Genomic DNA, 18,028 nt, shown 5'->3' on the forward strand with positions numbered 1-18,028 from the left:
ACATCACACACTACAAGAATGATCATGTGATGTATGTGTCAGAATGTATAAACAAGATTTATTTTTTGTTGTCTCCAAATGCTTGTCAGCGTCTGAAAACCACCGAAAATGCTGATGCCACAGCTTCAGAAAAAAACAAAACCTACGGTGAAATCCAAAAGATTTGTATTTGGTGTGAAGAGTCTCAGAGAGATGGAAAGGCTCCATTTATTCACCTTTCTTCACCTCGTTGTGAGTTGCATATATATATATATATTTTCTCCAGTGCAGGCCGGAGAGAACTCGAGGAGGGCGGTGCCAGACAGACGTTTGATTTTACGTTCAAAAGAGAGTTTGGTGGAGAAAAGTCCCGAGAAACCCTTTAACATGGACCCGAGCCCCAGTGACCCACGCGTCCTCGCACTGTTTCAACCATCGAGGTAAGATGATGATCGCTTTTAGATATTTTGTTGAATAGAATAGTCTTTATTGCCAATGTACAATGAAATTGGATGCTGTACTTTCAGTGCAAAACATCAGCAACAAGCTAAAATAGGTGAATAAATAAATAGCCTCTAATAGAGCCTCTAAAAGTCACTATAGAATTTATAAAAGAGATAGGATTTAATAAAAGAAAGGTGAAGACACAAAACACAGACACACAAGACATACACTGCATTATCATCCTAAAACTTTTTTGGATAAAAACTCTTGAGTCTTTTTGTCTGTGAGTTAACTGTCCTGAAACGTCTGCAGCATCGAATGGAGAGTGTCCCGGTTGAGATGGATCTTGTAGTTTGCTCTGGGTTTTTTTTTTTTTGAGGCAGCGAGGGCTGTTAAGATCATACAGGTGAGGGAGAGGGCAGCCAATGATCTTCTTCTTCTTCTGATGTTTTTTTTTCTGTAAACGCATACAAGAAGGCGGTATTACCCTTCAGTCACAACGATAAGTATAATGCAGTTTAAAAGAAGGTACAAAAGGTATCTTTTGAAAAGTATGTAAGGGAGTGTTCTATGTTGGCCAGAAGAGGGCGGCATTGGGTTATTTTAGATGCTCCAACCTGTTCCTCCCAATACAATTAAACAAGTCATTATAATGTTGCTGCCACATCTGGCAGATTACATCTGAGCCACTGACTCAAATATTTAACTAAATATCCTAAATATTTAAAAGGTAAAGACATTTTACAACTGTTCATGGCTCCTAACCTCCTTCCAGAAGTCATAACTTTTATTTTGCTTACTAAGTGTAGCTTTAGCAATTAATGCATCTTTTTGTATTCGAAATAGTGTTTATAACCTGACATTTTGTTTTTATTTTGGGACACCTGAGGCCTGATACTGTGATGCAGGATTTTGGGTTAGTGATAAAAATTCAGGTTTGCCTTTTTATTTTGGGGGGTTGTTACCCGCGTACATCACCCTTGCTGACCTATGCTGCACACCTAACCTGCTCCAAAAGCAGGTTACATGAAACAAGCTCAGTCTAATACTGTTGGCTGTCGAGAATGATGACCTAAGCGTGACCTAGCTGACACGCTGCACTGATGTTAACATTGCCATGTAGCATTCAAGACTCTCCAGGCGGAAAACGTTGCCTTTAATTTGTTTTATCGGGGGAGCATGAAAAATGGCCAAATTCTTCAAAAACTTGTTGCCTGCCGACAACAGTTTGGATTCTACCTTTATAACCTTGTCCCCAGGTAATAGCACAGCGTCACCCAACGTCTGGATACTCAAACCAACATATTTGGCTCCTACAGGTTCTGTTCAAGATAGTCTTCCATTGCCAGTCGAGTAACTTCTGTAGTTTATACCACAGATGCATTCTGGGATAGGAGACAGGGCTCGACAACCAAAGGCTTCATCCGCTTTTCCAGGACAAGTGGATTTTTTGGGGGCAAGTGGAAGAGAAATTTACAATGAAGCATGAAGTTAATTTGAATTATTTAGTGGCTGGCTCTCTGCCTTGTAGCGTTACTACTCCGCTGCTCGTTTGTTCGTCAGTTATTTTAAAACCTCAGCTCTGCGACTTGCCAGATTAAATATCAGGTAATAATCAACTGTAAGGGAGCTACACCCTTTAAAGGATCCCTTGGTAAATCAGCCTCTGCCGGGTAGAAAGTGAAATTGTAGGAAGAAAAAAAAAAAAGTTAACACCAACATTTAGTGGCAAAATCCATTGTTATGTCTGCTAAATTATTTTAGATAATTGTCAACACTACCTCTGGTGATACACTGCACACGGGCGTACAGCGTATTACTTTGTATCATGGAGTCTGGAGATCCTTTTTTCTTGTTGAAGGGATATCTATTGTTGGGAAATGTTTGTTTCTACTGTTTCAACTGAACTTTATTAATGTTGATAAAGTTTGGATGCTTTCAACGCTTTGTTCGAATTCTGCATTAACAAAACACATAAAACAAAATTATAAAATGACAAAATCTTTACCCGTGCAATTGATTTTTTGTGCATGGACAAGTGAAATGTAAATGTACTTTTCCAAAGGACAAGTGCCTCAAAAGTTAATGTCAAGCCCTGGGAGAAAAAATACGCTCTTGCTTGTTTGCATTTCTTTAAACCAATTACAATCATCTTGGGCTGCGCTAAGCTCGAAGGCAACAAATGTGGCTCTGCTAAATAGTCTCAGGAAGGAACTTGTTTTTTGTTCAAAAGTTCAAAATATACAATAATAAATAAATATTAAAAAAAAAAATTAGATAAATAATAATTGTATTTCGGGTATTTCAGACATAGAACAGATAGTTGGTGAAGAGGAGCAGCAGGAGTGTAGCTCCAGTGTGGACCAGCAGGAGCCAGAGCCCCCCACATTAAAGAGGAACAGGAGGAACTGTGTATCAGTCAGGAGGGAGAGCAGCTTCAAGGGCTGGAGGAGGCTGATATCACCAAGTTCCATTCACTCCTGTCCCTGTGAAGAGTGAAGATGATAAAGAGAAGCTCAGTCCTCACAGCTTCATCAGAGACAAACTCAACACATGGAAACAGAAGCTGATGGAGAGGACTGTGGAGGACCAGAACCAGCCAGGAACTCACATCCACTTTTACACCCAGAGACTGAAGACCAGACTGGAGACTCTTCTGATCCTGAGACTGATGACAGTGCTGATTGGAAGGAGACCAGAGAACCTCAGTCAGCTTTAAACTCTCTGAAAAATGATTCAAGATGTAAGAAAACATTCAGCTGCTCAGAGTGTGGGAGGAGATTTGACCACAAGGGAAGTCTGAATAGACACATGATAACTCATACAGGAGAAACTTTTCAGCTGCTCAGTCTGTAAGAAAGGTTTTACACAGAGTGGAAGTTTAAAAACACATGAGAATCCACACAGGGAGAAGCCTTTCAGCTGCTCTGAGTGTGGTAAAGCGTTCACTGAAAATGGACAACTGAAGACACACATGAGAACTCATACGGGAGAGAACCAATTTAACTGCAGTGTGAATGGTTCAAGATGTAATGCTGATGAGAAAACCTTTAGCTGCTCGGAGTGTGGTAAAATATTTGGAACCAAGGGAAGTCTGAAGAATCACATGATAAATCACATAGGAGAAAAAGCTTTCAGCTGCTCCATCTGTAAGAAATCTTTTACACGGAGTGGAAATTTACAGACACACATGAGAATCCACACAGGAGAGAAGCCTTTTAGCTGCAGTGTATGTCACAAAACATTTGCCTGGCATTCGCCATTCAAAACACACAAATGTCAACGGTCCTCACAGCTTCATCAGGGTCAGAGTGAGGAGAACAGCGAGGCAGAGCCTCAGTCAGGTTTAAACTCTTCAAAAAAAAAAAAATCAGTCAAGATGTAGTGCAGATGAGAAACAATTTAGTTGCTCTGATTGTAAGAAAAGATTCGGAACCAAGGGAAGCCTGACGAGACACATGATAACTCATACAGGAGAGAAACCTTTCAGCTGCTCGGTCTGTAAGAAGTCTTTTTTGCACGGATTGGACATTTACAGACACACATGAGAATCCACACAGGGGATAAGCCTTTCAGCTGCTCAGTGTGTGGTAAAGCTTTCACTGAAAGTGGACAACTGAAAAGACACACAAGAACTCACACAGGGGAGAAGCAGTACAGCTGCAGTGTTTGTGACCAAAGATTCACTTGTCCTCGGCAGCTCAAAAAACATAAATGTGTTGGTCGTAGGGCGTCACAGCTTCATCAGAGTCAAACTGGGGGAGAACAGAGAGGCTGATCCTCCAGCCAGCAGAGAAACTCAACACATGGAAACAGAAGCTGATGGAAGGATTCTGGAGGACCAGAACATCCACATCCACTTTTACAACCAGATACAGGAGATAGTGTTGTTAGTGATTCTTGGAAGGAGACCAGAGAATGTCCTCAAGGTTTTAACTCTCTGGAACCTGGTGCATGTAATACTCACAAGAAATCATTCAGCCTCTCTGAGTATGGGGAAATATTTGGCAAGATTTGGTGTGTGAAAAGACGCGTGAGAATCCACACAGGAGAGAATCCATTCAGCGGCTCAGGTTTGTTTTAGGGCTGCAACTAACAATTATTTTCATTGTCGATTTAATCTGTGGGTATTTTCTGGATTAATGCATTATTTGTTTGGTCTCTAAAATGTCAGAAAATTATGAAAAATGTTAATCAGTGTTTCCCAAAGCTAAATATGACGTCCTCAAATGTCTTGTTTTGTCCAAAACTAGCTGTAGATAGGTGGGGTTTCCTCTAGCTGTAGATAGGTGGGGTCTCCTCTAGCTGTATATAGGTGGGGTCTCCTCTAGCTGTAGATAGGTGGGGTCTCCTCTAGCTGTAGATAGGTGGGGTCTCCTCTAGCTGTAGATAGGTGGGGTTTCCTCTAGCTGTAGATAGGTGGGGTCTTCCCTAGCTGTAGATAGGTGGGGTCTCCTCTAGCTGTAGATAGGGGGGGTCTCCTCTAGCTGTAGATAGGTGGGGTTTCCTCTAGCTGTAGATGGGTGGGGTCTCCTCTAGCTGTAGATAGGTGGGGTCTCCTCTGGCTGTAGATGGGTGGGGTTTCCTCTAGCTGTAGATGGGTGGGGTCTTCCCCTAGCTGTAGATGGGTGGGGTCTCCTCTAGCTGTGATATGGGGGTCTCCTCTAGCTGTAGATGGGTGGGGTTTCCTCTAGCTGTAGATAGGTGGGGTCTCCTCTAGCTGTAGATGGGTGGGGTCTTCCTAGCTGTGATAGGTGGGGTCTCCTCTAGCTGTAGATGGGGGGTCTCCTCTAGCTGTAGATAGGTGGGGTTTCCTCTAGCTGTAGATGGGGTGGGGTCTCCTCTAGCTGTAGATAGGTGGGGTCTTCCCTAGCTGTAGATAGGTGGGGTCTCCTCTAGCTGTAGATAGGTGGGGTCTCCTCTAGCTGTAGATGGGGGGTCTCCTCTAGCTGTAGATGGGTGGGGTCTTCCCCTAGCTGTAGATGGGTGGGGTCTCCTCTAGCTGTAGATAGGTGGGGTCTCCTCTAGCTGTAGATAGGTGGGGTCTCCCCTAGCTGTAGATGGGTGGGCCAACGCATTTTTTTGTGCATGCATTGTTTTAGTCCAGTGCAACACTGGCAGCGCCCGCCGCTAGTTAGCTTAGCGAGTGAATGGAATCCTATGTTGCCGGTTAGCATGTTGTGAGTAAAAGTGAGCCAACAAAAGACAAAAAAACAACCTAATTACTTTTTACTGAGATAAAAAATGCATTGGCCCACCTATCTACAGCCAGGGTAGACCGTGATAAGAACTATTTCAACAAACGGTGGCGTATTCCTTTAAGCTCGTTTGTTTTATTTCTCAATAGCTATGCTAACGTTAGCGAGGCTAGCAAAGAGTCTTTGTGTTAGCTGTCCCATTGTCACTTAAAGATAATGGGTACCGAGACAACAATATTAAAATGATGAACATTATTTTACCTTTTTATTTTTTACAGGCAAGTCATTAAGAACAAGTTCTTATTTACAATGGCAGCCTGACAAGCGACAACCACATAGGGAAGAAGGCTAGAAGATAAATTACGCTGGACACTTGCAGTTTAAAATGACACAAAATGCAATTTAAAGTAACAACTAATTTAAGTAAAGAGAACACAGACAGCAGTCAACAAGTATAAAGGAGAAGTACACAGGTACATAGGTGAATAAGAAAGGGAGAAATGTTACAAATGTGTAGCTGGGAAATTATGATGTCTTTGTGGAGCATTCCTGTTGCAAGTGGCGGCAGATTGAAAACATGCAAGACCAGAGACAGAGTTGGTTTTGGGATGGCTTATTGGAATGTAAAGTGATGTCCCGGGTATTGTATGTGACAGACATTGGCTGCAGCAAGCAAGTCAGAATGTGATCTGCCGAGAATGGTCTTGTTAATGAAATTAAACCAGTCAATCTTATGGCAAATGTGAAGATAGGGCAGGTTGACTAGTGAATACATGGTGCAGTGGTGTTTGTTGAATGGGACATTTGTGGCAAACCGGAAAGCAGAGTGGTATAGAGTGTCGAATTTTGATAGAGTGCTATTGCAACCCTGTATATTGTGTCACCATAATCTAACATGGAAAGAATGGGCATCTGAATAAGAGTGAGTTTGGCAGAAGGGGTGAAAGTGGAGTGGTTTCTATATAGGAAGCCAAGTTTAGCCTTGACCTTAGATTGCAGCTTTGAGCTGTGGATGGGGGATTAAAAAAAAAGTTTCCAGCCCAGGTATAAATATGATTTTTTAATTATTATTATTATTGATTAGAGTCTGTCTTGATTCTGTTTACTGACTTCTATGTGTGTTTCCTGTTTCCTTTAGCGGTGCAGCAGCTGTTGGTGGTTAAAGAAGAGGTTCCCCCTGAGCAGCAGGAGTGTAGCTCCAGTGTGGACCAGCAGGAGCCAGAGCCCCCCCCACACATTAAAGAGGAACAGGAGGAACTGTGTATCAGTCAGGAGGGAGAGCAGCTTCAAGGGCTGGAGGAGACTGATATCACCAAGTTCCCATTCACTCCTGTCCCTGTGAAGAGTGAAGATGATGAAGAGGAAGCTCAGTCCTCACAGCTTCATCAGAGACAAACTCAACACATGGAAACAGAAGCTGATGGAGAGGACTGTGGAGGACCAGAACCAGCCAGGAACTCACATCCACTTTTACAACCAGAGACTGAAGGCCAGACTGGAGACTCTTCTGAGCCTGAGACTGATGACAGTGCTGATTGGAAGGAGACCAGAGAACCTCAGTCAGCTTTAAACTCTCTGAAACATGATTCAAGACGTAAGAAAACATTCAGCTGCTCCGAGTGTGGGAGAAAATTTGGGACCAATGCACACCTGAAGAGACACATGATAACTCATACAGGAGAGAGGCCATTCATCTGCTCAGTGTGTAGGAAATCTTTTACACAGAGTGGAGATTTACAGAGACACGCAATAATTCACACAGGAGAGAAAACTTTCAGCTGCTCTGAGTGTGGGAGAAGATTTGGCCATAAGCAACATCTGAATAGACACGTGATGACTCACACAGGAGAAAAACCTTTTAGCTGCTTAAGTCTGTAAGAAATCTTTTACACACAGTGCAAATTTAGGCCCACACATGACAGTCCACACAGGGAAAAAAGATTTAGCTGCGGTGTTTGTGAAAAAGACATTTCAGTGGCGTACTCAGGTCAAAAGACATAAATGTGTTGGTGGTAATTCGTCACAGCTTCATCAGGGTCAAACGGAGGAGAACAGAGAGGCAGAGCCTCCAGCCAGCAGAGAAACTCAACACATGGTAACAGAAGCTGATAGAGAGGACTTGTTGGGGCTTTGGAAATTATAGTGTGGTCTAGACCTACTTCTCTCTGTAAAGTGTCTCAAGATAACTCTTGTTATGATTTGATACTACAAATAAAACTGAATTGAATTGACTGCGGAGGACCAGAACCAGCCAGGAACTCGCATCCATTAAGGACCTTATGCCGTTGCCTGACGTGCACCTCTCAAAAAACGGCAGACAAAATAATGGCTTGTTGGTTCAATTGAGAGCCCACACAGGTGAGAAGCCGTATTATTTAGGGCCCGAGCGCCGACAGCGGCGAAGGCCCTATTGAAACTGAAGGAATTATTGTTTCTATTATTTTCCCGTCAAATGAATTGCCTTGTTGAGGGGCTCAACATATTCAAAAACTCACCAAATTTGGCGGCCGCATCAAGTCTGGTGAAAATGTACGTATTTTAAGGGTTTTGGGAATAGGCGCACAAAAATGGCTCGCTAGCGCCCCCTAGAAAGTTCAGAAAAAACACATATTTAACATGTCAAGATGTACAAAAAACTTAATCCCAACAGGAAGTCCGCCATTTTGAATTAAATATTCGAAATTAGTGCGATTTTGGCCATTTCCACATGTCGTACTTTAACAAACTCCTCCTAGAGATTTCCCCCGATCAACTTCAAACTCGGTCTGTGCCATCTTAAGATGTTAAAGATGAAAAGTTGTTAAAAGAAAAACTTTTCCTCATAGGGGGCGTGGCCGTGGCGGGCGGACATTTTGTGCATTCGCCGCCCGAAACAGGAAGTGGGTGTAACTCGAGTGTACGTTGTCCGATTACCTCGAAACTTTTCAGGATTCATAAGAGTCCAACCCAGAGGACAAATAAAGGCCGATATTTACTTAAAGTCATAGCACCCCCTAGTGGCAACAGGAAGTAGGCCTAAAAGTCAAGGTGCTATACTTTAACAAACTCCTCCTAGAATTTCATCCGATGGACTTCAAACTTGGTCTGTACCATCCCAACACCTTAACGATGAAAAGTTATTAAAAGAAAACTTTTAGTCAGGCGGTGTGGGCGTGGCAGCCATTTTGAGTGTTTAGCGATGAACAAAGAAGTTGTTGTAACTTGAGTGTACTTTGTCGTATCTCACGAAATTTCTCACGATTGACAAGGGTCCAGGCCTGAGGACACCTACAGGCCAAAATTCAATTTTGGTCATAGCGCCCCCTGCTAGCAACATGAAATCGCCTTATATGACAAACATCATCCGATTTACATGAAACTCAGAATGTGTGGTCTACATGTGATACTGAGCCAGCCCCTATAATATGACCACGCCCACTTACTCAGGCCACGCCCCCTTTCATAACTCTTGACCCGTTTAAGGTAGAGTCTTATGTGAGGTATCATTGAACTCAGCACTGACTTCCTTTTTAATTGGTGATGGTTTGACCCGCCCCCTGCGCTTTTGCCACACCTTTTCACAGCTAATGAACCGTATGGCGTAGTCTTGTGTGAGCTATCGTTGAACTCGGCAGGGGTTCCCTTTTCATTGTTGACGATTTGCGGCGTCTGAGTGCCGCGCGAATGCACGGTCTGGGGAGCGGCGTCCGCCCGGTAACCCCCGACGCCGCTGAGGGGGGCGAGGGCACGTCCATCGCTGCTCGCAGCTTTAATTATATATATTATTATATAGAACTTTTATAGTTATGATAAATTCTGTGCTATACACTTCTCTACAAACTTCTGTTCTGGTAGTTGCTCAGAAACCCCATTATTGTAAATATACATAGGAAGCCATACATCTTCTGAATGCCATATTTCTCTAGTTTGTTTTACTTGTGGGTAAACATGGACCTTCAGGAGCTGCCATTCATCTGCATATACGGCTGTACACAGTAAAATCTGAAAACTTTCCCTTAAAGGAACACGCCGACTTATTGGGAATTTAGCTTATTCACCGTAACCCCCAGAGTTAGACAAGTCGATACATACCCTTCTCATCTCTGTGCGTGCTGTAACGCTGTCTGATGGTTCCAGCATTAGCTTAGCCTAGCACAGATCCTGCAGGTAACTGGTTCCAGCTAGCCTACTGCTCCAAATTGTGACAAAAGTGACAAAATAACACCAACATGTTCCTATTTACATGTTGTGATTTGTAGAGTCACAGCGTGTACAAAAAACTACGTAACATGAGACACAGCCATCTTCTAACAGTAAACAAACCGGGAACTATATTCTCAGACAGGCTTGCTGCGAGCATATCACTCCGCCCAAGTACTATATTATTCCGCCTGAGAATATAGTTCCTGGTTTGTTTAGGGATAGAAGACGGTCATCTGACGGTCGTTATGGACTCTTACCAAGGCGGTCTCAGTACAGTGTCTCTTCCTAAAGCCTGACTGAAATTTGTCATACAGCCAAAAATTTGAAATGGGGCGATAGTTCTTTAACACTGTTGGGTCCAAATTAGGCTTCTTTATTATAGGTTGGATAGTGGCATGTTTAAAGTAGGACAGGACACAGAGTGTGGCCGATGAAGAGTTGAGAATAGCCACTATACTAGGGCCAATGGTAGGAAGTGCTCTTGAGAATAATAAGGGTGGTATTATATCCAGGTAAAACAAACGAGAGACCTATGGCATTCAGAAGATGTATGACTTTCCTTTTGTATATTTTCAATAAGGGGGTTTCTGAGCAATTACCAGAGCAGGTGTAAGTGTAGAGTACAGAATATATCGGAATATAAAAGTTCTTGCAAACATATGGCTTCTCACCTCTGTGGGTTCTTAATTGAACCTACAAACCACTATTTTGTCTGAAATCTTTTTCACGTTTTGCAAGAATATGGCTTCTCACCTGTGTGGATTCTCATGTGTTTCTTCAAACCTGAATTTTACTTAAACTCTTTTCCACGTGTCCCATATGGAAGACTTTTGTACCTGTTTGAGTATTACAGTGAATCTCTGAAAAGATAGTGTTGTTTATATTGTTACTCTGACTTCTGCTCTTGAGATGTCTCTTCGTTGGTTCTAGCTCTGCATTTCTAGTTGATCCTGAGTCCCCATGCTCCTGAGTCCCCATGCTCCTGAGTCCCCATGCTCCTGAGTCCCCATGCTTGTCTCCTTTCTGATCTGGGCTCCCAGCTTCATTAGAGTTGTGAGAGAACAGCTGGTGGTAACTGTTTGCTTCCGATACCCCGGAGGTTATAAGTGGCATGTTGGCCACAGACTCTTTCTCTGCTGCACTTATATCTCTTTCACACCAATGACCAGGGTTGGGCCCTGGTCATCTGACCAGTGTCAACATGGGTGTATCCCTGGTCATGACAAGTCAGGTACGACCCGGGTCACAACCAGGGAGCAATGCATAACAAATACCTTAAGTGCTAGAAATGGGCGGGGCTTTACATGTCATATTCAGCTAACATAATATGCTCCAGTGCAATTGTATACCACAATAACTAATATTTTGTTATTACTTGAATGTCATTGTAAAGTAGAGAAAAAGAAATCTAGCTTTTTTTATGATTGCTTCGCTTCGATTGCTTCTAAAACACAAATAAATAACCATCACAGCACTTATCAGATGATTTGTGCTGACTAATTTCTCCTCCTCTGCTTTTCTTTGCAGCAGCTGGACAAGGAAGTAGGCTGCTGTAGTATCGGTTTCATGACTATTTTCTCTTTGTTTGATACCATTAAAAGTAAAGTTGTACTCAGCAGCTACACTGAACTGCAGTCTGCAGATGTGTGTCTCGAGCACAAGAAAAAGAGAATGGCGGTGCTGAAAGAATTAAACAAGACTTATTTTCATACATTTACGTTCCAATGCTGGGTATTTACAGGCAGTTTTGCCTTTGTCAGCAGAGAGTGATTATTAATAAATTTGTAAGGTGAATAATTGTTCTGTTTCTTTGTTGTTGCAGACGCATTAATGTATGAGTGTGCATTTGTACAGTACCCTCCCACACCTGAAAAATAGGGCTCCCTCAAAAGCTGCAAACTTAGGTTGCAGAACTGTTTTCAGACTTGTATCCAGAAATAAGTTTATGATCAAATGAATTAGGAATACGTTAAGAATATGCATTCAAGGCTCTTGAAAGCTGTTGCCAGAGTAGTTTTTTTATCAAACGACAATGTAGAGACTGAATCTGTAGTCTCAAGTAATTTAATGAACATAGCCAACTATTACAGATGTTAAAAGGTTGCCGTTTATTTTTCACAAAATAAACATTTGAAGTATACTATACACTTCTGTATAGGGAAACAAACTACCATCATCTTATGAATTTGGTTCATTGTTTTGAAGTAATCAAATATTTGTCTTTTATTCAAACTGAGTTGGTTGAAATAGTAACAAGAAGCGTTTCCCAAACTGAAAGGACTTGATAAAGGCAACACAAGAACTGAAAGAGCTGCTTCAATCATTCCACATTTCTTTTTTTCTCTGCTCCCTGAAAAGACATCACACCATAGTATGCCACGACATTAACAACATTTTAACATGTTATTTAATGACATCTCCGTGACGTCTGAGCAATAGGTTCCCTTAGGATGGTGCAGATTGTTGTTGAAATCTTCAGAAACAACAATTTATTGTGTTGAGAAATGTTTTGAAGCTTTTGTTTCCAAGTTCAAGGATGAACTGTCAGGCTAAAAAAAAATATTATTTGAATAGTTTTTTATTTTTTTAGTAAGCCTGTAATTTCTTAGACTTTTATTTTGAAACGCAGCAACTAGTCCGCTGTGGTGTGTAGCATAGGTCTATGCTACATACTTGTCCATGTACAAATAAACACAACAAAAAAACAGGAAACAAACTACCATCATGTTTTATATTTGGTTTATGGTGTTTTCTTGGAGCCCTGGAAATGTATTAAAATAGTTGCAAACTAAGTTGGTTAAATAAGTAAAAATCAGCAAGTGTTTCCAAAAGTGATAATAGTGATGAAACTGTAAATTTCTTCGGATGTCATTTAAAAAAATAATGTATTTTAATCATTAATCTTCCTTGTGTTGATCTGAAAGTCTTTGACACTTAAGGACCTTTATTTTGAAGCTCAGCAACTAATCTTCACCGGAAGCTGTAGTCTTCACTGCGGCTGACTTCACACTTTGAACAAGATGGCGTCTAGCAGAAAGGAGTGTTAGAGTGTCTTTGTTGTGTAGAGAAAGAGGTAAAATGTGTAAAGTCCAGATGCTGAGAGCGTTGGTGGAGCAGCGACTAACTGCGGCTGCTGAAGAGATATTTGGGCTGTTTGAAAGAACGATAGCAGAGTACGAGGAGGAACTTTGTCGTTCAAAAGAGGAGAACGAGCGACAACGGGAGCTACTGGACGCTGTTTTCAACCCTCAGCTTCGGCTACACAGAGCAGGTTTGGTCCCTTTACTTATTCCTCTCTCGCTCTGTTTATAACAGGGCTGGTAAATATACAGGCACTTAAATTTACATGCGTAGATACCACCTTCTGCTTGTGAGATGCGTCTTTGCCGCCGCCATCTTGGTACGGACACCTGATCCGTTCTGACTGCTAGAAAAATACTTTTGTCCTGCTTTTGGGCATAGACTAACATTTCACGGATGAAAAAGGTGTTTCACAACATTCATTTGGGTTATTTAGTGGTTTAGGTTAAAGTAGGACGAGGGGAGGATGTACAAACTGAGAATTGAGCAGAGGGGCTTGTGTTTGAGTACTCAGGTTTGATCTAAATGAGATCTCCTGAATAATGTACCCATAACTTACTAAATAGACGTCCGTAAGTCTAATTAGAAACCATAGAAAACGAGACTGCATAACTTGTTTTGAACTTTTCTTCATTATAATACCTATGCTATGTATTTTGTTTTTGTGTACTTGTGTACTATTATCCCTAATTTTTCCAACAGTGTTGAAACTCAAGGAAATGTGTAATTTTAAAGGTGCAATATGTAATATTGTGTGTAATACTGGCAGCTAGCGGTTAAAATAGTTACTGCACTACCAATTCAAAATACTGGAGTCGTCTCCCCCGCCCCCTCCTGCCCAGACTCGAAGTTCATGGAGGTTGCCAGGCTGAGACCGCAGCATTCACAGCAATGTTGCTATATGCTAGTCTCACATAGCCAGACATTACTCCACAGCACAGCGGAGTAGCTAACGTTAGATGCTAGTCTCACATAGCCAGACATTACTCCACAGCACAGCGGAGTAGCTAACGTTAGATGCTAGTCTCACATAGCCAGACATTACTCCACAGCACAGCGGAGTAGCTAACGTTAGATGCTAGTCTCACATAGCCAGACATTACTCCACAGCACAGCGGAGTAGCTAACGTTAGATGCTAGTCTCACATAACCAGACATTATTCCACAGCACAGCCGAGTAGCTAACGTTAGATGCTAGTCTCACATAGCCAGACATTACTCCACAGCACAGCCGAGTAGCTAACGTTAGATGCTAGTCTCACATAGCCAGACATTACTCCACAGCACAGCGGAGTAGCTAACGTTAGATGCTAGTCTCACATAGCCAGACATTACTCCACAGCACAGCGGAGTAGCTAACGTTAGATGCTAGTCTCACATAGCCAGACATTACTCCACAGCACAGCGGAGTAGCTAACGTTAGATGCTAGTCTCACATAGCCAGACATTATTCCACAGCACAGCCGAGTAGCTAACGTTAGATGCTAGTCTCACATAGCCAGACATTACTCCACAGCACAGCCGAGTAGCTAACGTTAGATGCTAGTCTCACATAGCCAGACATTACTCCACAGCACAGCGGAGTAGCTAACGTTAGATGCTAGTCTCACATAGCCAGACATTACTCCACAGAACAGCCGAGTAGCTAACGTTAGATGCTAGTCTCACATAGCCAGACATTACTCCACAGCACAGCCGAGTAGCTAACGTTAGATGCTAGTCTCACATAGCCAGACATTACTCCACAGCACAGCCGAGTAGCTAACGGTAGATGCTAGTCTCACATAGCCAGACATTACTCCACAGCACAGCGGAGTAGCTAACGGTAGATGTTAGTCTCACATAGCCAGACATTACTCCACAGCACAGCGGAGTAGCTAACGTTAGATGCTAGTCTCACATAGCCAGACATTATTCCACAGCACAGCCGAGTAGCTAACGTTAGATGCTAGTCTCACATAGCCAGACATTACTCCACAGCACAGCCGAGTAGCTAACGTTAGATGCTAGTCTCACATAGCCAGACATTACTCCACAGCACAGCCGAGTAGCTAACGTTAGATGCTAGTCTCACATAGCCAGACATTACTCCACAGCACAGCCGAGTGGCTAACGGTAGATGCTAGTATCACATAGCCAGACATTACTCCACAGCACAGTGGAGTAGCTAACGGTAGATGCTAGTCTCACATAGCCAGACATTACTCCACAGCGGAGTAGCTAACGGTAGATGCTAGTCTCACATAGCCAGATATTACTCCACAGCACAGCGGAGTAGCTAACGGTAGATGCTAGTCTCACATAGCCAGACATTACTCCACAGCACAGCGGAGTAGCTAACGGTAGATTCTAGTCTCACATAGCCAGACATTACTCCACAGCACAGCGGAGTAGCTAACGTTAGATGCTAGTCTCACATAGCCAGACATTACTCCACAGCACAGCGGAGTAGCTAACGTTAGATGCTAGTCTCACATTGCCAGACATTACTCCACAGCACAGCGGAGTAGCTAACGGTAGATGCTAGTCTCACATAGCCAGACATTACTCCACAGCACAGCGGAGTAGCTAACGGTAGATGCTAGTCTCACATAGCCAGACATTACTCCACAGCACAGCGGAGTAGCTAACGGTAGATGCTAGTCTCACATAGCCAGACATTACTCCACAGCACAGCGGAGTAGCTAACGCTAGATGCTAGTCTCACATAGCCAGACATTACTCCACAGCGGAGTAGCTAACGGTAGATGCTAGTCTCACATAGCCAGACATTACTCCACAGCACAGCGGAGTAGCTAACGGTAGATGCTAGTCTCACATAGCCAGACATTACTCCACAGCACAGCGGAGTAGCTAACGTTAGATGCTAGTCTCACATTGCCAGACATTACTCCACAGCACAGCGGAGTAGCTAACGGTAGATGCTAGTCTCACATAGCCAGACATTACTCCACAGCACAGCGGAGTAGCTAACGGTAGATTCTAGTCTCACATAGCCAGACATTACTCCACAGCACAGCGGAGTAGCTAACGTTAGATGCTAGTCTCACATAGCCAGACATTACTCCACAGCACAGCGGAGTAGCTAACGTTAGATGCTAGTCACACATAGCCAGACATTACTCCACAGCACAGCCGAGTAGCTAACGTCAGATGCTAGTCTCACATAGCCAGACATTACTCCACAGCACAGCGGAGTAGCTAACGGTAGATGCTAGTCTCACATAGCCAGACATTACTCCACAGCACAGCGGAGTAGCTAACGGTAGATGCTAGTCTCACATAGCCAGACATTACTCCACAGCGGAGTAGCTAACGGTAGATGCTAGTCTCACATAGCCAGACATTACTCCACAGCACAGCGGAGTAGCTAACGGTAGATGCTAGTCTCACATAGCCAGACATTACTCCACAGCGGAGTAGCTAACGGTAGATGCTAGTCTCACATAGCCAGATATTACCCCACAGCACAGCGGAGTAGCTAACGGTAGATGCTAGTCTCACATAGCCAGACATTACTCCACAGCACAGCGGAGTAGCTAACGGTAGATTCTAGTCTCACATAGCCAGACATTACTCCACAGCACAGCGGAGTAGCTAACGTTAGATGCTAGTCTCACATAGCCAGACATTACTCCACAGCACAGCGGAGTAGCTAACGGTAGATGCTAGTCTCACATAGCCAGACATTACTCCACAGCACAGCGGAGTAGCTAACGGTAGATGCTAGTCTCACATAGCCAGACATTACTCCACAGCACAGCGGAGTAGCTAACGGTAGATGCTAGTCTCACATAGCCAGACATTACTCCACAGCACAGCGGAGTAGCTAACGGTAGATGCTAGTCTCACATAGCCAGACATTACTCCACAGCGGAGTAGCTAACGGTAGATGCTAGTCTCACATAGCCAGACATTACTCCACAGCACAGCGGAGTAGCTAACGGTAGATGCTAGTCTCACATAGCCAGACATTACTCCACAGCGGAGTAGCTAACGGTAGATGCTAGTCTCACATAGCCAGATATTACTCCACAGCACAGCGGAGTAGCTAACGGTAGATGCTAGTCTCACATAGCCAGACATTACTCCACAGCACAGCGGAGTAGCTAACGGTAGATTCTAGTCTCACATAGCCAGACATTACTCCACAGCACAGCGGAGTAGCTAACGTTAGATGCTAGTCTCACATAGCCAGACATTACTCCACAGCACAGCGGAGTAGCTAACGGTAGATGCTAGTCTCACATAGCCAGACATTACTCCACAGCACAGCGGAGTAGCTAACGGTAGATGCTAGTCTCACATAGCCAGACATTACTCCACAGCACAGCGGAGTAGCTAACGGTAGATGCTAGTCTCACATAGCCAGACATTACTCCACAGCACAGCGGAGTAGCTAACGTTAGATGCTAGTCTCACATAGCCAGACATTACTCCACAGCACAGCGGAGTAGCTAACGTTAGATGCTAGTCTCACATTGCCAGACATTACTCCACAGCACAGCGGAGTAGCTAACGTTAGATGCTAGTCTCACATAGCCAGACATTACTCCACAGCACAGCGGAGTAGCTAACGGTAGACGCTAGTCTCACATAGCCAGACATTACTCCACAGCACAGCGGAGTAGCTAACGGTAGATGCTAGTCTCATATAGCCAGACATTACTCCACAGCACAGCGGAATAGCTAACGGTAGATGCTAGTCTCACATAGCCAGACATTACTCCACAGCATAGCGGAGTAGCTAACGGTAGATGCTAGTATCACATAGCCAGACATTACTCCACAGCACAGTGTAGCTAACGGTAGATGCTAGTCTCACATAGCCAGACATTACTCCACAGCACAGCGGAGTAGCTAACGTTAGATGCTAGTCTCACATAGCCAGACATTACTCCACAGCACAGCGGAGTAGCTAACGTTAGCTACTCCACAGCACAGCGGAGTAGCTAACGTTAGATGCTAGTCTCACATAGCCAGACATTACTCCACAGCACAGCGGAGTAGCTAACGTTAGATGCTAGTCTCACATAGCCAGACATTACTCCACAGCACAGCGGAGTAGCTAACGGTAGATGCTAGTCTCACATTGCCAGACATTACTCCACAGCACAGCGGAGTAGCTAACGGTAGATGCTAGT

Source organism: Perca flavescens, chromosome 5, assembly GCF_004354835.1.
Source record: "Perca flavescens isolate YP-PL-M2 chromosome 5, PFLA_1.0, whole genome shotgun sequence".
NCBI classification, from domain to species: Eukaryota; Metazoa; Chordata; class Actinopteri; order Perciformes; family Percidae; genus Perca; species Perca flavescens.